The 27,865-nt window shown below is 46.6% G+C and overlaps 1 long non-coding RNA gene across 1 annotated transcript in view; it reads left to right on the top strand.

Moving 5' to 3' along the window:
• LOC117359810 overlaps positions 1-2,022 on the top strand; it is a 31,538-nt gene extending 29,516 nt beyond the window's left edge. Inside the window, exon 4 of the long non-coding RNA XR_004539309.1 lies at positions 1,926-2,022. This is a non-coding gene — a long non-coding RNA (uncharacterized LOC117359810). The remainder of the gene's footprint in view (positions 1-1,925) is intronic.
• The last annotated feature ends 25,843 nt before the right edge of the window (positions 2,023-27,865 follow it).

Here is a 27,865-nt window from a genome sequence, read left to right as displayed (position 1 = left end):
GGTCACTGAAATACTGCTCCGCTGCTGAAATCACCTCCAAATAATTTGAAAACTACCCTTTCAAACTCTTTTTGAAGTTTGGAAACCGGAAATAGTCAAATGGAACATTAGTAACGATTCTGATCTAATTGTACTAGCAATTCTATTGAATGTGTCCAACTGTCCATTGTAACTTCCTGGGTAACTGACTCAACCTCTTATAATGTACGAGGGGCCGCTGAAAAGTCATCAGCCCAACCAACAAAGTTGGGGCAGTCACCATTTAGGGCAATCAATACACCTGGTCCAGTGATTTTCCACTTTTTTCATTCCATATTTTTCCAATGAAACAAAAAAAGTGGAAAATCACTGGACTAAGTGTATAGCCCTTGATGGAGACTGCTCCAACTTTGTTGGTTGGGCTGAGAACATTTCAGTGGCCCCTTTGTATTCCAACCTTGAACTGAAAAGGTAACGAGAGAATAGAAAACCTGATTAACATAACATCTGGTGAATAAGGTGGATGGTCAATGCACTGAAACCCCAATTGTGTCAAAACATCTATCATTTTCCCAGGTGCAATGTCTTGCAAAAAGAGAACTCCTTTCTGCAGCTTCTCTCTCCTTTTTTCTTTTAATGCCTCCTTTAATTGGCACAGCAACTTACACTAGTATTCTGCATTAACTGTTTGGGCCCTTGGAAGATAGTCAGTCATTACAACACCTTCCTGATCACAAAACACTGTGACCATGACCTTTCCTGCTGACTTTTGAGTCTTGAATTTCCTTGGCCTTGGAGAACCTGCGTGCCACCATTGTGTGGGCTATTGTTTTGTCTCAGGATCATAATGCTGTAACCATGTTTCATTAACAGTAACTAGTCATTCCAAAAAGTTGGCATCAGCTCACTGAAAATGCTGCAAAATCAACTTGGAATTGTCCGCTTGATGTTTCTCATCATCTTTCTAGCATTTAGGCACCCACTTGGCTGACAGCTTCTACATACTCAGCTACTCATGGGTTATACACCCAACACGTCCCCTGAATATCTGTAGTGTCTCAGAAGTTGCCAAAATCAGATCATGGATATGGTCAACAATTTCAGGAGGCTTCCCAGACCATGTTGCATCTTTGGTCTTGAAATCTCCACACTGAAAGTTTGCACACCACTTCTTCACTGTGGAGTATGAAGGGCATTTGCATCGTACATGCATGGATTTACTTTGGAGTTTTCTTCTGCAGGAATAGGAACTTCATGATGACTCGAAGTTCCACACTTTTCAATCAATGATCTGAAACAATGTCAAAACATAGCATTACAATTCTGCAAATTGGCACCTTGCAAAATAAAAATAACACTTTTTTGAGCTAGAATAGCAAAATAATGCTCAGAAAGTTGGAAGGTTGGACTGAGAACTTTTCAGTACCCCCTTGTAGATTTTAGCTACTGAAGACTGTTCACATATCCATGATGACACTAACATCTATACGTGCATTTGTAGTAATAAATGTATTGCAGACCCAAAGTACTACAGCAGGGTTTATTCAAATGATAAATTCACAATTTTTATCAAAGACAGACAACATTGAAGAAGTTGGAAGAAAAGACAGGTTATGTTCCCAATGCTTGTGTTCCTAGAACTGGAGTGTAGCAGTGTGAATGAGGATTGGGCAAAGAACGGGTGCAAAATTCTACAGACACAGCCACTCAGAGGATTGAAGGTTAAACAAAAATACTTTATTAATATTTATAAAAAGGTTCCAGCAAATTCGTTTTACAGGGATGATGAAATTAAACAAATATATCACGTTTAAACTCACATTCACAAGTGTGAAGAGCACAAATTTACAGCAAGGTACCTTCTGGTTTTCAAATGCTTTTGTGAAGATGTGGAGTTTAAACATGGTTTATAGCAAATACACTAATATGAATGTTTGTTTTCACAGACCAGTGCAAGTAAAATCTACGTTGGATTTTCTGAAGCAGCCTTGTTGTGAAACACATCAAAACCCGTACGGCTGCCTGGCTCCAGCATAAATTTCTTTTTTTTTTTAATCTTGATAAATGCTTTGTCAACAGCTGATGTTTTGCTTATAATATGAAGTTACAAAAAGTGCTGTGATTGAAAAAATAAGAGAAATAAACAGCTGGGGCTGGTGCCTAAAGTCTGGTCTCTTTATGTTCAAAAAGTTTTTATTGAGGACATCACAAGAACAATAAACAAAGCAATACAGAGATGAACACTTGGCCCACAATTTGTGTTTTCACCCCATAACCCTCCTCCCAACAACAATAAACATTTGCAAAAGAACCGCAACTCCACCAGGAACCACACCCACAAGAAAGACCTCCCCCCCAAAAATACAGAAAATCAGCAGAGTATAATTAGAAACTAATTCAACCCCCCCCCCCTCAACCCAACCCAACCCCTGCATATACCTACATAGCAGTGGAGACCATGTCAATCCCACCAAAAGCAATAAATCAGAAAACCTGAACAGGATACCTTAGGCAAGTATGTAGAAATGAGCAATAATAGTAAACCCTTCCCCCAGCCCCCCAATATCCACCCCAAGAACCCCAATAACCCCCAAACCCTCAGAAGAGAATAAGAGAAAAGGAAAAAAAGAGAAAGAAGAGAAAAAGAAAGAGAGAAGGAGGGGGTCACGTGATGGCTGGTTCCTGAACGAACGTCTGTGTGTTCAGCTCCATGCTGCTTGCTTGCCTGCCTCCACTCTTACTATGCTTAATCTCTGAACTTTTTGACTTTGATGGAGTTGTTTCCCCATTGAGTGCAGCATCTATTTGGAGAATTTGGGCCAGATCCGGGCTTCCGATCCATTGGTATGCCGATATGAACACCAGGGAGTCATCGCCCACCATTGGTCAGTGACCTTCTGAAAAAAGTCCTGAAATAGCAGGATCTTGGCCCCGGAATGCTCTAGGGAGCGCAACTTCTTAAATAGGTCCAACAATTTAGCTTTAGTGGCATAGTTATGAAATCTTGCAAGCACCACTCGTGGCCTAGCTCCCTCCTCTCGCTCGCCATCCCATGCAATGAATCCTCTCCACAGGGCTTGAGATAACCAGACTTCTGCAAATTTGATCAGGACGTCGTCGGGCACGGTCTCTGGCAAGCCAACAATCCGGATGTTTTTTCGGTGGCCATGGTTTTCGTGGTCTTCCACTTTCTCCATTAGTTTTGACCTGCTCTTCTACTGTACGGAGGCACCCCTCCGGCACAACCTCACGGTCTTCCTGAGCGGACACTTGTTCTTCAAGCAGTTGAATCTGGGCAGCATGTCCTGCCAGGGCATTCTTCACCTCTTCCATGAAGTTTAGCAAGTTTGTCATCCAAGAGCTGGGACATGTGCTGCATGGAGACTTGCATTATGTCCTCCGAGGAGCCATCCGCATTATCCTCAGTTTGGGTGGTCGCCATTTTGGTGGATGGTGTGGTGATCTTTTCTCTGCTAGGCCACGAGTGGTGCTTGCAAGATTTCATAACTATGCCACTAAAGCTAAATTGTTGGACCTATTTAAGAAGTTGCGCTCCCTAGAGCATTCCGGGGCCAAGATCCTGCTATTTCAGGACTTTTTTCAGAAGGTCACTGACCAATGGTGGGCGATGACTCCCTGGTGCTCACAACTCTACTCCAAAGGCATAAAATTTGCTTTACAATACCCGGCAAAAGTGCGCATCACACACAACAATCGCACCTTTACAGCTGATAAGCTGGAGGAGAATCAAAGATTTCTGGAGTCTCTCCTTCCTTCACCGTGATGCGACGTATCCTTGCTTTGGTTCTGATCGCTGCTTTGTTTTGGACATGGCAATTACTGAGATTCTGCTCTTTGCTGTGGGAATGTGAGCGGTGCACTTGGTTCTGTTTCTCCTGCTTGCAGGATGGCTGTGGCACGGCCCTCATAGTTCCTGTTACTGCGGGGGTTAATTTCCTTTTCTTGTTCCACACCATTGTGCTCAAGTGGCCATGGCTGTGCTCCTGTGTTTATTTTCTGGTCTCTGCACGGGGGTCCTCTCTCCCAGGGAGTGCGATATTGGATGTCTAGACTTAGTATGAGATGCCAAGGACAGGCTATCTATGGAGCCGGGTCAGTGGCCAGATACTGTGGTCAGCACGGCTGAGATGGGGTGATTGAGACACTGTATCCTACATTCCAGCCGCCTGTGGTTTCTTTTCTCTTATTCTGCTTGTATTTTGTTCACTCACTACCACACTGTATAAGGTTTTTTTTTACACTGTTTGCTTTATTGTGCTGTGGGATTCTTTTGATAATGCCGTGTGCCCAGGCCATGTATGGCAGTTTCCAATAGTCTTGCATGTGTTAAGATAGACTGACACCACAGTGTACATGTTTTTTTTTTTGTACTATATGCTCCTGCATGTTGTGGAGTTATTCTGCTAATGGCACTGTATGGAGGGGGTTGGGGGGGCTGGGGATGTGCATGTTCTTTGATGGGAGTGTTGAATGTGGTATGGTTGCTGTATGTTTGGGGGTTGATGATGGGCTTGGGGTTTCCGTGGGATCAGGCAGGGGAGTGGAGCAAGGGGCAGCTGGGGATGTTGGGAAGCTGGGAGGGGGGAGGGGAGGAGACAGAGGGGGTGTGTTGGGTGTTTGGAGGGTGTGGAGGGGAGGTTGGGGGAGGTGGAGGGGGGGTGCGTGGTGGGGTAATGGGTAGCTAGGAGGGACAAGCTTCTGGGGCTCCATGTTTATGCACTTTCTATCCTGTTTAGAGTCTATCCGCATGCTGATGACTGGGGGGCCTATACTGTTTGCGCAAATCTTATCTTTATCATCCCCTTCCCAGTCTATACCAAAAATGCAGTCAGGTGAGGAAAGAGATTAATGAGATTCTAGACCAAAGGGCTCAGTGTGATATCCAGCTATATAAATATCTGGGGAAATTGAGTGGGCAAGCTTCTTGCCCGTCTTATCAAACCCAAATCTTCCAAGCAGTGAAATCACCTACGGGGGTTTCTTTGACGGCTGCCTCTGACGTCCAGGCGGCCTTTCTTGACTTATATCCATCTTTATATGGTAGCTGTGATGTAGAGGCTCAGAACCGGTTTTTTAGTAATCTTTCTATACCCTTGCTGTCGCCTGCGCAAACAGAGGCCTTGAACTGGCCGGTGCAGGAAGATGAGATTCAAGGGGCGCTGAAGTGTCTTAAGTTAGCTAAGACGCCTGGTCCAGATGGCCTCGGCCCGGAATTCTATAAAATACTGGGGACTCATATGATTGAGCCATTTTGAGACCTCTTTGAGGCATTGTTCACGCCTGACCAGGAAATGGGTTGTTTGACTCACGCTACGATAGTAGTTCTCCTGAAACCGGGTCGGGACCCCAAGCTCGTAGGTTTGTATCATCCTATCTCTTTATTAAACCAGGACATTAAGATTTTTGCTAGCGTACTTGCCACCCGGCTGGGTGATGTGCTTCCCTCACTGATACACCCTGATCAAACTGGATTTATTCACGGTCATTTCACCTCCACTAATGTGCTCAGGGCGTTACAGATTTTGCAGAGGGGGCAGAGGTCCCAGGGGATGTTATCATTACCAGTTTAGATGCTGAGAAAGCATTTGATAAGATCCTCTGGGACCATCTCTTCTGGCTTCTGCCACAGGTTGGTATTTTGGGTGCTTTCTAGGCCAGGATTCGCTCCCTGTATCAGATTCTGACAGCACAGATCCTGATTAATGGAGACCTTACTTCGCCCTTTTCTTTGTATCAGGATACTAGGCAGGGATGCCCGCTCTCACTCATGGTTTTTATGTTGGTGTTGGAACCTTTGGCTTGCAAAATACGCCAATTGGTTGACTTGCAGGGGATATGAGTGGGCTCCCAAATTTTTAAAATCAACTTTTTTGCAGATGACATGTTCATTTTCTTAGGCTCTACAGTTCGCGATGTGCCCCTTATCATATCCTTGATACAAGAGTTTGGTTCCTTTTTGGGTCTGCACATCAATTTCGACACGTTGGAGACCATGGCAGTTTCTCCCCCTGGTGGTGATCGGCCTCTGCCCTCCTTTCCATTTAAATAGGAGACGGGCTCTCTCAGATATTTGGGCGTTTATCTGCACAGGGATCTCGCCATCCTTTATCGCAAAAATGTCCTTGAGAAACTTGATCATATTAAGATGTTATGTCAGCGGTGGAAGGAGCTACCGGTGTCGTTCTTGGGTTGGGTCGCGCTGACCAAAATGGTCCTCTTGCCAAAAGTATTATACCTTTTATAAATGCTGCCCCTTTGGGTGTTGCGTAAAGATGTTGAGGCTTATCATGGTATTATCTCCTTCTTTCTCTGGTGTGGTCGTAGAGCGCGTATAGAATATCATAAACTTACTCCAGACCGGTTGAGGAGGGGGGTGCACTTGCCAGATTTGCGACTTTATAATGTGGCAGTTATGCTGCGCTGGTTCCATGAACTATACATAAGTACATAAGTACATAAGTAGTCGCCTCCGCCGGGGCAGACCAGAGGTCCATCCAGCCCAGCGGTCCGCTCACGCGGCGGCCCATCAGGCATATTGCCTGGTCAGCGGTCCCTGACTAATTTTATTGCCTACCTCTACAGTTATCTCTAAACCTTCCACTGGTCTTATCTGTACCCCTCAATCCCTTTGTCTTCCAGGAACCTATCCAGGTCTTCCTTGAAACCCTGTACTGTGCTATTTCCTATCACGGCCTCCGGAAGGGTGTTCCATGTGTCCACCACCCTCTGTGTGAAAAAGTACTTCCTTGCGTTTGTTTTAAACCTGTCCCCCTTCAATTTCATCGAGTGACCCCTTGTTCTTGTGGTTTCTTTCAAATTGAAAAATCTGTCTTTGTCAACCTTTTCGATGCCCCTCAGGATCTTGAAGGTCTCTATCATATCTCCTCTGAGTCTCCGCTTTTCCAGGGAGAACAACCCCAGCTTCTTCAGTCTGTCAGTGTATGTAAGGTTTTCCATACCCTTAATCAGTTTAGTTGCTCTTCTCTGGACTCCCTCAAGCATCGCCATGTCCTTTTTGAGGTACGGTGACCAGTACTGTACACAGTATTCCAGATGCGGGCGCACCATAGCCCGGTACAGTGGCAGGATGACTTCCTTCGTTCTGGTCGAGATACCCTTCTTAATGATACCTAACATTTGGTTTGCTTTCCTCGAGGCTGTGGCGCATTGTGCCGACGCCTTCAATGTCGTGTCTACCATCACTCCCAAGTCTCTTTCCAGATTACTGACCCCTAGCATTGATCCCCCCATTTTGTAAGTGAACATCGGGTTCCTTCTCCCTATATGCATGACCTTGCATTTCCCTACATTGAAGCTCATTTGCCACTTTTTCGCCCATTCTTCCAATGTCGTAAGATCCCTTTGGAGATTCTCGCAGTCAACCGTGGTTTCAACCTTGCTGAATAGTTTGGTGTCATCTGCAAATTTGATGACTTCGCATTTTGTTCCCTCCTCCAGGTCGTCAATGAATATGTTAAACAGGAGCGGTCCCAGCACCGATCCTTGAGGAACCCCGCTCGTGACCCCTTGCCAGTCCGAGTAATGGCCCTTTACACCAACCCTCTGCTTCCTGTCTGCCAGCCAGTTTTTGATCCATCGGTGGACCTCCCCGTGCACCCCATGGTTCCATAGCTTCCTGAGCAACCGCTCATGTGGTACCTTATCGAAGGCTTTCTGGAAGTCTAGGTAAATTATGTCTATGGGTTCTCCTTTGTCCACCTGGTTGTTTACCCCCTCAAAGAAGTACAACAAGTTTGTGAGGCACGACCTACCCTTGCAGAACCCATGCTGGCTCGACCTTAGCTGTCCATTTTTTTCGATATGGTCACAGATGCTGTCCTTAATCAGTGCCTCCATCATCTTTCCCGGGACCGATGTGAGGCTTACCGGCCTATAGTTTCCCGGGTCGCCCCTCGAACCCTTCTTGAAGATGGGCGTGACATTAGCTATTTTCCAGTCCTCCGGGATCTCTCCAGTTTTTAGGGATAGGTTGCATATTTGCTGAAGTGTCTCTGCTATTTCATTTCTTAATTCCTTGAGCACCCTTGGGTGAATGCTATCCGGACCTGGCGACTTGTCGCTCTTTAGCTTGTCTATCTGCCTGAGGACATCCTCCTGGCTCACCTCTAATTTGACCAGCTTGTTATCTTGATCTCCATTTTCTATTTCCTCTGGTTCCGGAATGTTGGATGTGTCCTCCCTCGTGAAGACCGACGTAAAGAAGTCATTTAACTTGTCAGCTATTTCTTTTTCCTCCCTCACTACTCCCTTTCTATCCCCATCATCCAAGGGCCCCACTTCCTCCCTCGCTGGTTGCTTCCCCTTTACGTACCTGAAGAATGATTTGAAATTTTTTGCCTCTCCCGCTAGTCTCTCTTCATATTCCCTCTTTGCTCTCCTAACCACTCGGTGGCACTCCTTCTGGCTTTCCTTGTGTTCCTTTTGGTTGGCCTGCGTTTGATCCTGTTTCCATTTTTTGAACGATGCTTTCTTGTTACTGATCGCCTTTTTTACAGCTGCCGTTATCCATGCTGGGTTCTTTATTCGATTTTTCTTGCACTCTTTTCTGAACCTGGGGACGTACAGGTTCTGTGCTTCGTGCACCGTACGCTTGAGCAGGGTCCAGGCGCTTTCTACGGACTCTACCTTCCTTGTGCTGCCGTTGAGTTTCTTCCCCACCATTTTCCTCATTGCATCATAATTCCCTTTTCTGAAGTTGAGCGCTGTTGTTGTGGTTCTTTTCACCCTGGATGATCCCAGTTCTAGTCTGCACTGGATCATGTTGTGATCGCTGTTTCCCAGTGGGTCTAATACCGCTACTTCCTTTGCAGGTCCCCCCAGTCCACTGAAGATTAGATCAAGAGTAGCTTCTCCTCGTGTAGGTTCCATGACCAGCTGTTCCAGGAAGCAGTCCCTCGTGGCTTCCAGGAATTTGGTCTCTCTCTCGCAACTTGAGTGCCCGATACTCCAGTCTATCCCAGGGTAGTTGAAGTCTCCCATCACCACCACACTTCCATTTTTGCATACCTGCCGCAGTTCCGTCTCCAGGTCCCGGTCGATTTCTTCCGATTGGCCAGGCGGACGATAGTATAGACCCAATTTGATGTCTGCTCCAGATCCTCCTGGTAGCTTAACCCATATTGATTCCAAGCCTTCTGACCTTACTGCTGTTTCCATTTTGGTTGAGGGTATGGAGTCTTTTATGTATAGCGCTATTCCTCCACCCTTCTTGTGTGTCCTGTCTCTCCTGTAAAGTTTGTACCCTGGTATGACCACATCCCATTTATTATCCTCAGCCCACCACGTTTCTGTGATTCCAATTATGTCCAGGGCTTTTTGACTGGCTATAATTTCCAGCTCTCCCATTTTGGCCCTGAGGCTCCTCGCATTTGTGTAGAGGCAATATAGGTCCTGATTTGTCGCCCGCCCTGCTGTTTTCTTTCCATGGCTCGGCGCTCCCACCTGGCTTGCCTTTACTCGGTCATCCACCTCCCGTGGCGTGTCCGTTTTGCCCCCATCCAGTATCTCCTTTTTTGGATGGTCCTCTTGCTCCCATTGTTCTCTTTCAACCATGCCTGTTAGGCTCGTTTGTGCACTGGGCCCCTGCATTGCATCTGTGGGCCTTTTTTCTGAAGATTTCCACTCAGCCCTTTTGTTTAAAAGTTCCCTCCCAGTCCCTTTGTCCAAAAAGTCCCTCTCAGCCCCTTTGTCCAAGAGTTCCCACTCGGTCCCTTTGTCCAAAAGTGTCTCCTCAGTCCCTTTGTACAAAAAGTCCCTCTCAGCCCCTTTGTCCAAGAGTTCCCACTCGGTCCCTTTGCCCAAAAGTGTCCCCTCAGTCCCTTTATCCAAGAAGCCTCTCATAGTCCCTTTGCCCAAGAATTTTCTCTCAGTCCCTTTGTCCAAATGATCCCACTCGGTCCCAAGCTCTCTTTTGCAATGTCCTTGTTCGGTATCATTTTTTGATACCAATGTCCGGTGTGTCGAGGCCAGGATTTACTAATTTGCTCCCTCTCAGATGTGGCATTTGGAGGCTCAACCTTATTCTGTTTTCACTGTCCTGCATGTTAGGGATCATCAGATTCTCCTATCCTCAATGTTTTGTGCATTGAAAAGGGCTAGGGACTCGTGGAGGGGATCCATCAGCTGTGCTAGTGGGCTGTCACCCTTTGTTGAGCTGGTGGGCAATCCAGCCTTCCCGGCTGGCTTTTCCCGGTTGCCCTTTGAGACTTGGCTGTCGATTTATTGGTCAATTGCTTCTGCAGACAGGTGGTACCATTCTCTCATTCTCAGCTTGTCAAGAGACCTGAGGACTGCCCTCTACTCATACCTGCAGATTCACCACTAAGTCTTGTCCTTGGGTCGGGGGGCTAGCTCTTAGCCCGGGTTTACAGACTTAGATCACCTCTTTATGGATACTCCTGCTTCTCTTAATCGATTATCAATGTGGTATACCATGAAAAGGGAGAGATGCCCCGTACCATCTTCTGCCTTGGAGCAGTTTTGAGAGGCTGAGCTGGGAGAGGAGGTCCTAGTTCCGGATCTTACTCTTAGTTTTACCTTGGTGGCATTCTTGGGTCCTAATGCTACTCTTCAGGAGCTTCAAAATAAACTACTGCATAATGTTTATATTAGTAAATATAGGGGCAAGCAGATGGGACTAAGGGATGATGATAGTTGCCCCAAATGTCAGACCAGGAAAGGAACATTATTACATCATTTTCTGGAATGCCCCACCCTGTCTTGTTTTTGGAATGGGGCGTTTCAAATACTGGGGACGGTGGTGGGGCAACCCTGTAAATGGTTTTATAGGATACTCTTGTTGGGTCTTATCTCTGAATCGAAACAGTGGGGCTAACAAGTGGCTGAATGTCGCTTCCTTATGGTGGGCATTTTACTGGCTAAAAAAGCAATCTTACACATGTGGATGGCCACGGAACCACCGGTTTTGTCCCAGTGGACTAATAGTATGTTGGGAGTGGCTCTGTTGCTCACAGCAGGGGCCACTCCTGAAAGCTTATGTTTCTCTATGGCAGCGGTTTAGGATGCTCTACAATGCTTCCTCCATAGTTTCTCGGGGGAGGGAGGGGGGAGTGGTTAGGGAGGATGGGGGCAGGGGGGAGAGAGTGGGTGGTGTGGGATGAAAACTGTAAAAATTGATTCAACTTGGAGCTGGTGTTTCCACTTCATTGCTGGTTGGCTAGGTCTTGTTTCTGTACTTGTTGCTGTGTTTGTATAGGGGTTTGATGCCCTTGTGTTTGTAGAGTGGTCTGCTGCCATTGATTAGAACTTGTTTCAAGTTGATTTAAATAATGTTTAAAGAAAAAAAGAAAGAGAGAAAAAAACCCCAGCAGTTGATGAGACTCACAGTTGAACACCAAACATCAGCATATCATAAAAGCCATCCCTACAACCCATTCAAAATATCACTGCAAGCATTATGACTGAGAGATGATATATAAGGCCTCCAGATTTGAAGGAAATGCTTCTTCTTCGGGGTAGATCCAGCCATCTGACGTTCAAGTAGCAACAAAGCATGTAAACGGTTCCTCCATGCCCAAAAGAGGCCGGAGCCTTCCCTACCCAAATTGCTAATATTTCCTTCTTCCCAAGTATGGCCACCTTCCTCATAAAGAGACGGGCTCCACTCTGAGGAAGACAAAAAGCTTCATACTTATCTAATAACAAAACGGCCATGGACATAGGGATATGACTCTGTAAAAGATGTGCCACATAATTCACAATTTTCCTCCAAAAATCCCTTATTATAGGGCATGACCAAAAAGCATGAATAAAAGAATGGATGTGCTGAGAACATTTTTGACAATCCAGAGCATCACTATATCCAAAGTTATGCAGCTGATCCCGGGTAAAATATGCATAATGTAGCACTCGAAATTGAAATTCTCTCAGATCAGCACTGACTGATATGCCTAGAATACGCCTTATCAAGGCAACTAAGTTTAAGGAAAGTTCAGGAATTTGTGCATCCTGGCTCCATTTATGACACAACAAAGCTCTATCAGCCGGGGCAACCAACAATTATAAATACCTATGAAAACCCGATATGGTAAAACTATTTTCCTGAAAAATTAGATCAACCCTATTCAAAGAGCCTACATAATGCTGTAATTGTTTGTAAGCAAGAAAGTCCCCCAGTTGCAGATTATAAATGCCCCAGAGCTCTTCCCAAAACTGCAAAGGCCCATCCTCCTGAAGAACATGAGACAGCAAACTCGCCCCCCCTTTGTACAAATTTGCAAAAAGTAGCATTCTCAGGCCCTGGCAAGAATTGCAAATTTCCAACCAGTGGCAATATACTAGAGGAATGACAGTTTACCCTGCCATAACTTCAACAATTCTATCCAAGCTATCTGAAGAGGTTGGAGAAGGAAACTAGTTTTAGCAAACTGGGGGAGCCGTGAAGACGGAACAAGCAATAAAGTCATCAGACTACAAGGCGTCCACAGCACCAAATCAAGAGACTTCAGGGTAAAATCTTGTCTATCAGAAAACCATTCACCTAAAACACGCATTAAGTAAGCCAAATTATAGAGATGGAGATTAGGGATGCCCATGCCCCCCTGAGACCAGTTACCCAATAAAAATTTTTGTGCCACTTTGGGTTTACGATGATTCCAACAATATTTATATAAAAGGGAAGATTATTTGCACAAGTCCTTTTTCAAAAGCCAAAAGGGTAGCAATTGCAAAGTATAGAGCCACTTTGGGAACAGCGGCATGGTAAAAAGATGGATATGGCCGTGAACAGAAAGTAAGTAGGGCGGTCCATCGAGACAAACAATCTTCAGTATATCACAATAAAGCATCCATATTCTATAGAAAGTGGATATAGATGAGGTCAATTGAATTCCTAAATAACAGAAAGAGGTGGTAACCCAAAGAAGTGGGAAAGACCCCCGCCCAGTGTAATCGAACGTGTGGCAAGGGAGCTAATGCCAAAGATTTATCCAGATTTAAATGAAATCCGGAGAAATCACCATACTCATGGATGCTTTCCATAAGAACCGGGAACGAGGTAGACGGATCCCTAAGATGAACCAAGAGATCATCCGCAAACGCCGATATGATAAATTCTTGGTCCCCAATCCAAATCCCCTTAATCTCCAGATTAGACAGAATGTCATGGATAAGGGGGTCCAAAGTTAACACAAACAGAAGGGGGGATAAAGGACAACCTTGTCTAGGAGATAGAGTAGCTTTTTTTTTTTTTTTGTAAATCTTTATTGACATTTCAAACTTTTATAATGTATACAATTGAAGAATCAGAAAAACTGTATGAAAATACATTGTTATCATCACAATTATTACATTAAACAATTTTTCCTCCCCTTCTTATCCTAGTTATAAACAATAATATTATATCTTATGCTATCAATATAATTTAAAAAAATTAATTTTACTCTTCCAAATAAATATTCTACCCCCCACCCTCCCTGGATGTGTAAAGGAATCTAACAAAAAAAAATCTTAGCATAGGTTTTGAATCTGTCCCCTTTCAACTTTTCCGAATGCCCTCTCAGTTTTCGAAAGTTTGAAGAATCTGTCCCTCTCTACTTTCTCTATGCCCTTCATGATCTTGTAAGTCTCTATCATATCCCCTCTAATTCTCCTCTTCTCCAGGGAAAAGAGCCCCAGTTTCTTCAGTCTCTCAGTGTATGAAAGGTTCTCCATACCCTTTATCAAACATGTCGCTCTCCTCTGAACTCTCTCGAGTATCGCTATATCCTTTTTAAGGTACGGTGACCAGTATTGAAATCAGTACTCCAGATGCGGATGCACCATCGGCTGATACAACGGCAGGATATGATTCAGATGTTCAAATACTTGAAAGGTATTAACATAGAAAAAAATCTATTCCAGAGAAAGGAAAATGGTAAAATCAGAGGGCATAATTTGAGGTTGAGGGGTGGTAGATTCAAGCGTAATGTTAGGAAATTCTTCTTTACGGAGTGGGTGGTTGATGCGTGGAATGCGCTCCTGAGGGAGGTGGTGGAGAAGAAAACAGTGACAGAGTTCAAACAAGCTTGGGATGAACATTCAATTGAGGATGGGCTGGGGAGGGTTTCAAGGGCTGGGATGGTTAAGATAGGCTGGAGTGAGCTTTGATGGAGACTCCAGTAGATGGAACCTAAGCACACTACTGGGCAGGGCTCTGGGTTTCTGGCCCAGAAATATCTAAGAAAAAGGACCATTTAAACTAAATAATTAATTTATGGAACATGTATGGTTGGACAGACTAGATGGATCACTTGGGTCTTTATCTGCCATCATTTACTACTAAATTATATGTGTAAATGTTTAGAATAGAGAATGACATGGGGACAAATTTTTCCCCGTCCCTGCAAACTCTGTCCTCATCTGCATAAGCCTCAAACACTTTAAAATCATAAGTGTTTGAGGCTTGTGCAGTTAAGGCAGAGCTTACAGGAATGGGGCAGGGACAGTGACAAAACTCTCAGGGACAGGATGAAGAAATTGAGTTCCTGCGGGGACAGGGAAAAATTTGTCCCTGTGTTATTCTCTAGTTTTGGGGTCAAAAATATGGCCCCAAAATAGGGGACTCGGTTTATATTTGAGTCCTCCCTTTCTCAGTCCCATCGCAGGCCTCTCCCCAGGTGAGTCAGAGCAAGAGTGATCCTCCTCTGTCCAGTGCACTCACTACTCAAAATGGCTGACACAAGTTACTACTACTAATAATCATTTCTATACCACTACTAAATGTATGAAGCGCTATACATTAAAATATTAAAGAGACAGTCCCTGCTCAGTAGAGCTTACAATTTCATTTTATATTCACGTCAAACTTTCTTCTCCCTTTTTTGGGGGAAAAGGTTGCCTCGGTTTATATGCGGATGGGTTTATATTGGAGTATATATGGTATATAGGCATAGCAGGGTGCTTAAGCACTTTTCTGCAAATACTTGCTTAACTTACAGAACATGGGGGTTTACACAGAAGCAGAGAATGGGCAGGATGTAGGTGAGGCTTCAATTTACATGCATGATTTGCAGAATACTGTAGGTTACATGTGTTCCTGCTGCATTTAGGCACCTGAACTTACATCAGGTCTATGTCTGCTGTACCTAGTGTTAGTCTGGTTTTCTATAATGGAACCTAGGGCATTATAGAAAGGCTCTATCTTGAAGCCTCAAAATGCCTAAATGGAAGTATCCGGTTATAAAATTATCCCATCAGGGGCAAATTTCAAAGTCATGTGACTCAACCGTGATTTACCTGGGTAACTTGGCCTGTCTGAAAACAGGCCTTTTTGGAATCTCTAAATGTATGCACAAGACTCATACGTGCTTTTTTTCAGCCAGACAGTTCTTTCCTGGGAGGGAGAAAGGATATGTTTAGGTCAGAAGAGTAAAGTATGAATGTAGAAAGAAATTTTCCAATTTGTGAGGCTATATTTTTTTTTTCTTTTGCCCCCCTCCTCCCCCCACCTAAAAAAAAAAATAGGTGCAAGTTCCTGGGTACTTTCGATATCAAGTTCAAGCCTAGGCAATTTTTCCAAAGAAAAGTTAAAAGTACATTTGAAGTTTTCTATAAAAAATTACCTACCAGATCCATGAATACAAAACTATCAGCAGATTTTGTAAGTAATCAGGCTACTGAAAATTCCTTCCCTTTATGTTGTACTGTATCTGTAAACTGAAAAGCACAGTTACTTACCGTAACAGGTGTTATCCAGGGACAGCAGGCAGATATTCTTTACGCATGGGTGACATCACCGACGGAGCCCCGGTACGGACCTTTTTAACTAGAAAGTTCTAGTTGGCCGCACCGCGCATGCGCGAGTGCCTTCCCGCCCGACGGAGGAGTGCGTGGTCCCCAGTTAAGATAAGCCAGCTAAGAAGCCAACCCGGGGAGGCGGGTGGGACGTAAGAATATCTGCCTGCTGTCCCTGGATAACACCTGTTACGGTAAGTAACTGTGCTTTATCCCAGGACAAGCAGGCAGCATATTCTTTACGCATGGGTGACTTCCAAGCTAACAGAGGGGGAGGAGGGATGGTTGGCCATTAGGAAAATAAATTTCGTAACACAGATTGGCCGAAGTGTCCATCCCGTCTGGAGAAGGCATCCAGACAGTAGTGAGTAGTGAACGTGTGAACTGAGGACCAAGTGGCAGCCTTGCAGATTTCCTCGATGTGCGTGGAACGGAGGAAAGCCACAGAAGCAGCCATAGCTCTGACCCTGTGGGCCGTGACAGCACCTTCCAGTGAGAGACCGGCCCGAGCATAACAGAACGCAATACAGGCAGCAAGCCAGTTGGAAAGCGTCCGTTTAGAGACAGGACGACCTAGACGGTTAGGATCGAAGGTCAGAAAGAGCTGAGGAGACGAGCGGTGAGCCCTGGTACGGTCAAGGTAGTATGCCAGGGCACACTTACAATCCAGCGTGTGCAATGCCTGTTCCCCAGGATGAGAATGGGGTTTAGGGAAAAAGACAGGCAACACAATGGACTGGTTGAGGTGAAAAGCCGAGACCACCTTGGGAAGGAATTTAGGATGGGTACGCAGAACCACCTTGTCATGGTGAAAAACAGTGAACGGTGGATCGGCGACCAGTGCATGCATCTCACTAACCCTCCTGGCAGAGGTGATGGCAATGAGGAAAAGCACCTTCCATGTTAGAAGTTTGAGCGAAGTTGTGGCAAGAGGCTCAAAAGGGGGTTTCATGAGGGCTGATAAAACCACATTCAGGTCCCAGACGACAGGAGGAGGCTTCAGAGGTGGTTTGACATTGAAGAGGCCTCTCATGAAGCGGGAAACCAGTGGATAAGCCGTGAGAGGTTTTCCGAGGATAGGCTCATGAAACGCAGTGATGGCACTGAGGTGGACTCTGATTGAGGTAGACTTGAGGCCAGCGTCGGACAGAGAGAGCAAATAGTCCAGTACAGTTTCCACCGCTAATGAGGTGGGATCGTGATGATGCAGTAGACACCAAGAGGAGAACCTGGTCCACTTCTGATGGTAACATTGGAGGGTGGCCGGTTTCCTGGAGGCATCCAAAATGCGACGGACAGGCTGAGACAGATTCTCTGGAGAGGTCAGCCCGAGAGAAACCAAGCTGTCAGGTGGAGCGAAGACAGATTGGGATGCAGTAGAGACTGACGTTGCTGCGTAAGTAGAGTAGGAAACACAGGAAGAGGAATGGGCTCCCTGGAGCTGAGCTGAAGCAGGAGGGAGAACCAGTGTTGGCGAGGCCACCGAGGAGCGATGAGAATCATGGTGGCCCTGTCCCTGCGGAGTTTGGCTAACGTCCGCAACATCAGAGGTAGTGGAGGAAAGGCAAAGAGGAACCGGTCCGTCCAGTCGAGCAGGAATGCATCTGGGGTCAGACGATGAGGAGAGAAGAGTCTGGAACAGAACTGGGGCAGCTGATGTTTGTGAGGCGCTGCAAAGAGGTCCACCTGCGGAGTGCCCCAGCGAGCAAAGATGGAGTGGAGTGTTGAAGGGTCCAGAGTCCATTCGTGAGGTTGAAGGATGCGGCTGAGATTGTAGGCCAGGGAGTTCTGTTCGCCCTGGATATAGACAGCCTTGAGGAAGAGATTGCGGGCCGTGGCCCAGGTCCAGATGCGGAGAGCCTCCTGACAAAGGAGGCGAGATCCGGTGCCGCCTTGCTTGTTTATGTAGTACATGGCGACTTGATTGTCTGTGCACAGGAGAAGAACCTGAGGGCAGAGAAGGTGCTGGAAGGCTTTGAGAGCATAGAACATGGCTCTGAGTTCTAGGAAATTGATGTGATGTTGACGCTCCTGAGGGGTCCAGAGTCCCTGGGTGCGTAGATCTCCTAGGTGAGCTCCCCACGCATAGGGGGAGGCATCCGTGGTTATGATCATGGAGTGAGGGGGTAGATGAAAGAGTAGACCCCTGGAAAGATTTGAGGAGTTCAACCACCATTGAAGAGATTGCTGAAGAGACGATGTCACAGAGATGGGATGAGAAAGAAGATCCGTGGTCTGCGACCATTGGTTGGCAAGAGTCCATTGAGGTGTCCTGAGGTGGAGTCGTGCCAGAGGAAGCACATGTACCGTGGAGGCCATGTGGCCCAGGAGGACCATCATCTGCCGGGCAGGAATGGAGTGATGAAGGAGCACCTGACGACAGAGGTGGAGCAGGGTCCGTTGACGATCGGAGGGGAGAAACGCTCTCATTAGTGTGGTGTCGAGAACTGCTCCAATGAACTGAAGTCGCTGTGTAGGAAGCAGATGCGACTTGGGGTAGTTGATCTCGAACCCCAGGAGATGGAGGAGCGAGATGGTGTGATGAGTGGCTTGTAGCACAAGCGGCGACGTAGGAGCTTTCACCAACCAATCGTCCAAGTAGGGGAACACCTGGAGGTTGTGAGACCTGAGGAAGGCCACCACCATAATAAGGCACTTGGTGAACACCCTGGGCGATGAAGCGAGGCCAAAAGGTAGCACTTTGTACTGATAGTGACGGTGCTGTATCTGAAACCGTAGGTAGCGACTTGAAGTCGGATTGATTGGGATGTGAGTGTAGGCCTCTTTGAGGTCCAGGGAACATAGCCAGTCGTGTTGAGAGAGAAGAGGGTACAGCGTGGCAAGGGAGAGCATTCTGAACTTCTCCTTGACCAGACACTTGTTGAGGTCCCTGAGATCGAGGATGGGACGAAGATCTCCTGTCTTCTTGGGAACCAGGAAGTAGCGGGAGTAGAATCCCTGACCCCGTTGGGCAGGAGGCACCTTTTCGATGGCATTGAGAAGAAGGAGGGATTGGACCTCCCTCAGGAGGAGGGGGGTTTGGGGGGAGTGAGAAGCAGACTCTACGGGAGGATTGTTTGGTGGAAGAGTCTGGAAGTTGAGAGAGTAGCCGTGGCGGATGATGTTGAGGACCCATTGGTCTGATGTGATGACCTCCCAACGGCTGAGGAAGATTTGTAGACGTCCTCCGATTGGTTGAGGAAGAGGCAACGAGGAAGGAAGACTGGCTATGCCCTGGAGAGAGGAGTCAAAAGGGCTGAGAGGGTTTCGAAGGAGGGAGAGGCTTGGCAGGTTGACTAGACTGAGAACGAGCCTGAGTGTGTTGATGTTGTTGACGGGGCCGCCGAGGTTGCTGTGAAGGCGGATTGAGGGGTCTGGCAGAGAACCTGCGCTGATACGAGGACTGTGGTCTGTAAGGGCGAGTAGGTGGGGCCTTTTTCTTAGGTTTAACAAGGGTGTCCCATCTGGTCTCATGGGCCGAGAGCTTCTGGGTGGTTGAGTCTAGGGACTCCCCAAAAAGTTCATCCCCAAGACAGGGAGCGTTGGCTAGGCGGTCTTGGTGGTTGATGTCCAAATCAGATACCCTCAACCAAGCCAGGCGGCGCATGGCAACGGCCATGGCAGATGCACGGGAGGTGAGCTCAAAGGAATCATAAATAGAGCGCACCATAAATTTCCGCAGTTGAAGAAGGCTGGAAATTTGCGTTCCGGAATATATTTTTGAAGGGCGGACAGTTGTTGTACCAGATGTTTCATGTAAAATGAGAAATGAAATGTGTAATTGTTCGCCCTGTTGGCCAGCATTGAGTTTTGATAAAGGCGCTTGCCAAACTTGTCCATCGTCTTGCCTTCTCTGCCAGGAGGGGTGGAGGCATAAACACTGGAGCCCTGAGTTTTCTTCAAGGTAGACTCAACCAGGAGAGACTCATGGGGCAGCTGAGGTTTGTCAAAACCCGGGATCGGGATGACCCTGTAAAGGCTATCCAGCTTACGGGGGGCCACGGGGATGGTGAGTGGGTTCTCCCAGTTCTTATAAAAAGTTTCCCGCAGTATGTCATGTACGGGTAACTTGAGAAACTCCTTGGGAGGCTGTTCAAAATCCAAGGCCTCCAGAAAGGCCTGGGATTTTTTGGAGTCAGACTCTAGAGGGATAGAGAGAGCCGCTGACATCTCCCTGAGGAACCTTGAGAAGGAGGATTGCTCAGGCTTAGAAGTGGTATCGGGCGCTGAGGGCTCCTCGTCCGATGACGATGCGTCCTCCTCGGTACCGGGAGGGGAGTCTTCCCATAGGTCCGGGTCCCTGACATCAGTGTGCGCATGTCGAGATATCGGGGTGGAAGGCTCAGTATGGTGGGTCTTAGACAGAGACTTGCCAGAGCGCACCGAGACATTACCGGGAGAGGAAGATCGGTGCTGGTCTCGGTCCCGGGAAGAACGGTGCCGGTCTCGGTCCGGGGAGGACCGGTGCTCCGCCTGGTACTGAGGAGGATCGGCATCAGCGTGGGTATGACCTACGGGGTGGGCACGAAGGTGTTCAGCCGAGAGAATCGGCATGGAAGAGTTAAGGGGCACCGATGGGGTGGATACCGGTTGGACGGCACGAGGCTCGGGCCGGTCTGGTACCGAAAGGAGCGGTGCCAGGAGGGTCGGTAACAGGTGCTGGAGTTGTTGCTGCAGCTGTTCCTGTAATTTGTCTTGGAGGATGGTCGCGATGTGGTCATCCAGGGGTTGCACTGGAACCGCTTTTTTCTGCTTCGGTTCCTTAGGTGCCGCTCCACGCCCCGGCGATGAGGAGGCCGATGACGAGGCACTCACCGAGATCGGGGCGGAGCGTTTCCGGGGTCAGCGTGAAACCGGTAGGGCCGGTGTCGCCACTGTGGCCGGAGGGCGCTCAAGGGAGGTGGAAGGCTTCTTAGCCGGCTTACCTGGCGCCAGCGACGCCGATGAAGGATTGGGCGTCGTCGAAGTGGTGGGTGCCGATTTTGGCGGTACCGTAGTCGATGGAATCGGCTCCATAGCAGATGCCGAAGAGGATGTTCTGCTGGATTTGTCGATTCTTCAGAGTACGTTTTTTAAGAGTGGCACAGCGGGTGCAGGAGTCCGCCCGATGCTCAGGACCCAAACACTGTAGGCACCAATTGTGTGGGTCAGTGAGGGAGATCGGGCGTGCACACCGCTGGCACTTCTTAAAACCCGGCTGCGGGGGCATGAATGGAAACACGGCCTCCGCAAAATCAAACCCGGAGGCCTGTATGGTGACAACAGGCCCCGCCGGGGCTGAATCGAAAACAAAGTAAAAAAAGCAAAAAAATTTTTTTTTTTTTTGATAAATGAAATAAGAAAAAACCCGAAGGGCAAATGAGAAAAAAATAAGAGAAAATCGCGAGCGGGAAGGCAAAAAGTTGGATTCAACGATCATTGAGATACACGCGTCTTCTTCGCTCCACGGAAACGAAGAAACTGGGGACCACGCACTCCTCCGTCGGGCGGGAAGGCACTCGCGCATGCGCGGTGCGGCCAACTAGAACTTTCTAGTTAAAAAGGTCCGTACCGGGGCTCCGTCGGTGACGTCACCCATGCGTAAAGAATATGCTGCCTGCTTGTCCTGGGATAATTAGCTTTACAAGCTCTTCAAACCTCATAGGCATCCGATATAATCAACAGAACAGTGCAATCAAATGGCATGAAAATGATTATTAGTTCAAATGATGTTAAGAAAATTTGAATATGCTTTCTGGATTTTAGGAAAATATTTTATAAATGCATAAAAAACAGTTTTTGTCTTGGAGTGTCATAACTCTACTCCCCTCTGCTCATCACTCTAGCCAGCAGTTAGCCCCTGCTAACTGTAACCTCTACCCCAGCATCCTGTTTGTATGTCTTGATTGGATTGTGAGCTCATTCGAGCAGGGACTGTCTCCGTGAGTGTACAACACTGTGTATAACTGGTAGAACTCTAGAAATAATTAATAGTAATAGTATATGATCTAAAGCAGGAGTGTCCAACCTGCGGCCCCATGAAGTATTTTGTGTGGCCCCGGTTGAGGGCGATGTAGTGTTTTCCTCTGCTGCCCCCGGGTGTTTACCGTCTTGCCGGCTCCCTCCTCTGTCTTGCTGCAGCGTTTGCGTGGCCCCAGAAAATGTTTTTTCGGCCAATGCGGCCCAGGGAAGCTAAAAGGTTGGACATCCCTGACCTAGATCATCCCTTGCTCATTAATATTTACTTACTGTCTTGGAGCAAGTTATATCTGTTGAAAGTATTACAAGGTTCCATTTGGAAAATATGGCACATATATTTAGGGTTTTTCTCGGAGCTAAAAATAAAACATTTTAAAAACAGTTCTGTGGGTCTTTTTTTTCTCATCCTTTTGTTGCTGCTGCTGAGATCTTTAATGTCATCACAATGGTACAACCAATCATGAGGTCACAATAATCCTGAGTGAATACTTTCCTTCCAAGAAATTAACATACGGTTTGCATATGATAAAAATGAATGGATGGGAGAGAGAAACAAGGACATATTTGCATGACAGGCAGAAGAATCCTGATCAGTGTAGAGCAGTGGTCTCAAACTCACGGTCTGGGGGGCCACATGCGGCCCGCCAGGTACTATTTTGAGGCCCTCGATATGTTTATCATAATCACAAAAGTAAAATAAAACAGTTTCTTGATCATATGTCTTTTTAGCTATAAATTACAATATTACCATATTTTCACGCATATAATGTGCATACGTGTATAACACACATACGCATATAGTGCGCGGGAACAAAGCATTGCTGTAAAAAAAAAATCTATATAGCACACACACGTGTATACCGTGCATGCTGCTATAACCTCCTCCCACCACCCCCGCTTACTCCCTCTTCTGGCCTGCGAACCGGCATCAAAGCCTTCTGAAGACAGAATCCGAGCACAGGAGAAGATTCTAGTGGAGTACAGCCCAAACGACGATGTCAAGGAACTAGAAATGTTCATAGAGGAAGCTCATCAGCACCATGTAGAGAGTACTCAGGAAACTCAGGAAACCGATGTGAGGAGAGAAGACACCCATGCAAACACAGAAGAAACCGAAGACGAGGTAGGAGACAACCGCACACCAGGAGGAATAGTGAGACCACAGGAAGACATCGCCCCACCCAAAGAACAGGAAACAATTTCAAGAGTATCATTGGAGAAGGAAGACTGGCCCTACTCCAAGGACGTGGACCAACGCCCCCCAAGGAACTCCCGAATAAAGAAGATGGGGATCATCGTAGGCGACTCCATCATACGACATGTGGACAGCTACACCGCAGGAGGAAGAGAGGACAGAGTTGTCACCTGTCTGCCTGGAGCAAGAGTGAAGGATGTGACCAACAGGATCTCCAGGATCATAGATGGAGCAGGGGGAGAGGACACCGCTGTACTTATCCACGTGGGGACAAATGATGTGAGCGGGCGGAAGTATGACAGGGAAGAGCTGAAGGGCCAGCTCCGCTTTCTCGGAAGACAACTGAAGATCAGGGAGGTGAAGGTGGCCTTCTCCGAGATCCTCCCAGTACCAAGAGCGGATGGAAAGAGACAAGGGGAATTGCAAGTAATCAACGCCTGGATGAGACGATGGTGCGAAGAAGAAGGCTTCGACTTCGTGCGCAACTGGACGGCGTTCTGGGGAAAAAGCAAGTACTACAGAAAGGACGGACTACACCTCAACAAGGAAGGAGCAAGAGTTTTGGCAGGCAACATGAAGAAGGCAATCGAGAAGGCTTTAAACTGAAAGATAGGGGAAAGCCGACAGTCGACCACCGGTCGATGGTACGGATAGCAGGATGCCCCGACGAAGAAGCCAAGGACAACTACACCTACACAAGAGAAGACGACCTCACAGCCAATAAGGGAGAAAAAGCAGGAAGGGACAACTCAGACATAGGAGGGGACGACCACACAGCAAAAAAGGGTGATAACACAGGAGCAGTAAAGGATACCAAAATTGAAGCTACAGGGACGGCCAAGAGTAGAAGGTCCAAAAAGGTAACACGAAGAGAACTTAGATGTATGTATACAAATGCTAGAAGTCTGGGTAACAAAATGGGGGAACTAGAGACAATAGCAAGACGTGACATATTGGATATCATTGGCATAACAGAAACATGGTGGAATGAAGAAAACAAATGGGACACAGTACTACAGGGATACAAACTGTATAGAAGAGATCGAATAGGGCAGAAAGGTGGAGGTATTGCTCTATATGTTAAGGAGGGGATAGATTCTGTTGAAATGGTTAAAACAGAAAGGAAAGAGAAGCTGGAGTCACTCTGGATCAAAATTCCTGGTCAATATGGCGCAGATACGAAAATTGGCCTTTACTATCGTCCACCAGGACAGGCGGAGGAAACTGACGCAGAAATGATGGAGGAAATCAAACAAGAATGCAAGACAGGCAATGTAATTATATTGGGAGACTTCAATTTCCCAGGGATAGACTGGAAACTAGCAACCTCCAACTGCGGCAAGGAAGCCAAGTTCCTGGAGGTGCTAGGGGATTGCTTCCTGGAACAAATGGTAAAAGAGCCGACAAGAGGCAACGCCACCTTGGACTTGGTCCTAAATGGCCTCACGGGACCGATAACAGAAGTGGAAGTCATAGTTCCACTGGGAACGAGTGATCATAATGTAATCAACTTTAAACTACACATCAGGAAAGGGAAACATGCCAAAACCTTAACCACCACCTTGAACTTTAAAAAGGGTAAATACGATAGCATGAGAGCCATGGTAGAAAAACGACTCGAGAAGATGATGGACAAACTTGAAACGGTTGATCAGGCATGGACACTACTGAAAAATACTATCACAGAAGCACAAGATCTCTACATTCCGAAGATTTCCAAAGATCGGAGAACAAAGAGCAAAAGAGAACCGGCATGGCTTACCATACAGGTGAAGGAAGCCATAAAAGAAAAGAAGGACTCTTTCAAAAAATGGAAATGCATAAAGACAACCGAAGCCTGGAACAAACATAAAGATGATCAGAAGAAATGTCACAAGGCGGTGAGGAATGCAAAACAGGAATATGAGGAAAAAATAGCCCAGGAGGCCAAAAACTTCAAGCCCTTCTTTAGATACGTGAAAGGGAAAAAACCTGCAAAAGAGGCAGTGGGACCCCTGGACGACCAGGGAAGAAAAGGGTACGTCAAGGAAGATAAACAAATCGCAGACAAACTAAATTCCTTCTTTGCGTCCGTCTTTACGAAGGAGGACACCTCAACAATACCTGAAGCGGAGAAAGTGTTTGCAGGAGAAATAGAAGACAGCCTCACCACAGTTGAAGTGGACTTAGACCAGATATACTATCAGATCGACAAACTTAAAAGCGACAAATCCCCTGGACCGGATGGGATTCATCCGAGAGTCTTAAAGGAATTGAAGGTTGAAATCGGAGAGTTATTGCAAAAACTTGCAAACCTGACAATCAGAACTGGACAGATACCGGACGACTGGAGGATAGCGAACGTCACCCCAATTTTCAAAAAAGGATCGAGAGGGGAACCGGGCAACTATAGACCTGTGAGTCTTACGTCTGTCCCTGGCAAGATGGTTGAAGCACTGATCAAGGATAGCATAGTCCGGCACTTGGACGCATATGACTTAATGAAACCCAGTCAACATGGATTCAGGAAAGGGAAATCATGTTTGACTAATTTACTCCAATTTTTTGAGACCGTGAACGAGCAAATCGATAGTGGGAAGCCGGTGGACATAATATATTTGGACTTCCAGAAAGCGTTTGACAAAGTTCCACACGAAAGACTTCTCAGGAAACTACATAGCCATGGCATAGAGGGGGATATACAAAGATGGATAGGCAAATGGCTGGAAAACCGAAAGCAGAGAGTGGGCATAAATGGGAAGTTCTCCGACTGGGAGAAAGTGACTAGTGGTGTGCCCCAGGGCTCGGTACTTGGGCCGATCCTTTTTAATATTTATATCAATGACCTAGAGGAAGGAACATCCAGTGAGATCATCAAGTTTGCAGACGATACAAAACTATGCCGGGCAATCAGATCGCAGGATGATAGCGAGAAACTCCAGAGCGACTTGTGTCAGTTAGAAACATGGGCGGAGAAATGGCAGATGAAATTCAATGTGGAGAAATGCAAGGTAATGCATTTAGGCAATAAAAATAAGGAATACGAGTATACAATGTCAGGTGCAACTCTGGGGAAGAGTGAACAAGAAAAGGACCTGGGTGTGCTGATAGACAGAACCCTGAAGCCGTCGGCACAATGCGCGTCAGCGGCAAAGAAGGCAAATAGAATGTTGGGCATGATAAAGAAAGGAATCTCGAGTAGATCGGAGAAAGTTATAATGCCGCTTTATAGGGCAATGGTCAGACCACACTTGGAATACTGCGTCCAACATTGGTCTCCCTACCTAAAGAAGGATATAAAACTGCTGGAGAGGGTGCAGAGACGAGCAACAAAACTGGTGAAGGGTATGGAGAAACTGGAATACGAGGACAGACTTATAACACTAGGATTGTTCTCCCTTGAGAAAAGGAGACTGCGTGGGGATATGATCGAGACCTTCAAAATACTGAAAGGAATCGACAAAATAGAGCAGAGAAGATTATTTACATTGTCCAATTTGACACGGACTAGAGGACATGTAATGAAGCTAAGGGGGGACAGGTTCAGGACTAATGTCAGGAAGTTCTGCTTCACTCAGAGAGTGGTTGACACCTGGAATGCTCTCCCAGAGGAGATTATTGCGGAATCTACCGTCCTAGGCTTCAAGAGCAAACTAGATGCATATCTCCTTAAGAGAGGCATATAAGGATATGGTGGAATATAAATTACGCCAGGTGTACACCTGGCAGGGCCTCCGCGTGTGCGGATCGCCGGACTTGATGGACCGAAGGTCTGATCCGGAGAAGGCAGTTCTTATGTTCTTATGTTCTTATGGTCTCGCTCTCTCCGAGATTCTCAGATTCAGAATCTCGGAGAGAGCGAGACCAGAAGGCTTTGAGCATGCGCAAATGCTCAAAGCCCAGCCCAGCACAGGGAAGAGGGAGGATCTCCCTCGCACCGCCCAGCCCAGCCCAGCACAGGCGAGGGAGGATCTTCGGGCACTGGCACGTCCTGTGCATTGGTGTTGGTGCTGGTGCCCAATCGGGTAAGCGAAGTCTTTGCGGTGCTGGGGGGGGATGTAGGATCGCGGGGGAGGGGGGGTGACGCGAGCGGGGGGGAGGATGCCGGTTCGCAGGGGGGATGCCGGATTGCAATGAGAAAAAAAAAATTGTATAACGCGCTCACACATATAACGCGCATGGTTATACTCGGTTTGTAAAATCGTGTATAACGCGCGTGTTATATGCGTGAAAATACGGTATTATTAAGACTTAGCCAAAAGGAAAGATTTATAAATTATAAAGAGTTTTACCTCATGCAAAATTGTAATTTCTTTATTAAGACATTAACTATTTTTTTCTGAGGCCCTCCAAGTACCTACAAATTCAAAATGTGGCCCTGCAAAGGGTGTGAGTTTGAGACCACTGGTGTAGAGGAAGGAAAAATTAGGTTCTTACCTGCTAATTTTCTCTCTTTCTTTTAATCTCTCCAGTCCGGCACAGATACGGATGGGTTTACGTAGGGGAAAGCCGACAGTCGCATGGGAGCGGATGGTTTGGTGTAAGGTTTCAATAGTATCCTTGGAAGATACTATTGAAACAGGATATTTAGGGAGTCCCGGTAGAGAGGTTCCAATAATGGTGAAAGAAAGCCAGGAGGGTTTAAGAGGAAAGCAGAGTAAAAGACTCAAATTTTCCCTGTCTTCTCAGCAGCTTGTAGTTGCAAAGAAAAAACACAATTTGAAGTGTCTATATGCAAATGCTAGAAGCCTAAAAAATAAAATAGGAGAGTTAGAGTATATAGCACTGATTGATGAGATAGATATAATAGGCATCTCAGAGATCTGGTAGAAGGAGGACAATCAATGGGACACTGTGTTACCTGGGTACAAATTATATCGCAAGGATAGAGTAGATCAAATTGGAGGGAATTGAATCAAATAAAATAAACATTTGCATGGCATAGATAGCAGTGTGGAATCCTTATGGATAGAAATTCCA

This window comes from Geotrypetes seraphini, chromosome 4 (assembly GCF_902459505.1).
Source record: "Geotrypetes seraphini chromosome 4, aGeoSer1.1, whole genome shotgun sequence".
Classification (NCBI taxonomy): Eukaryota; Metazoa; Chordata; class Amphibia; order Gymnophiona; family Dermophiidae; genus Geotrypetes; species Geotrypetes seraphini.
This window is presented reverse-complemented; position numbering and strand designations above follow the sequence as displayed.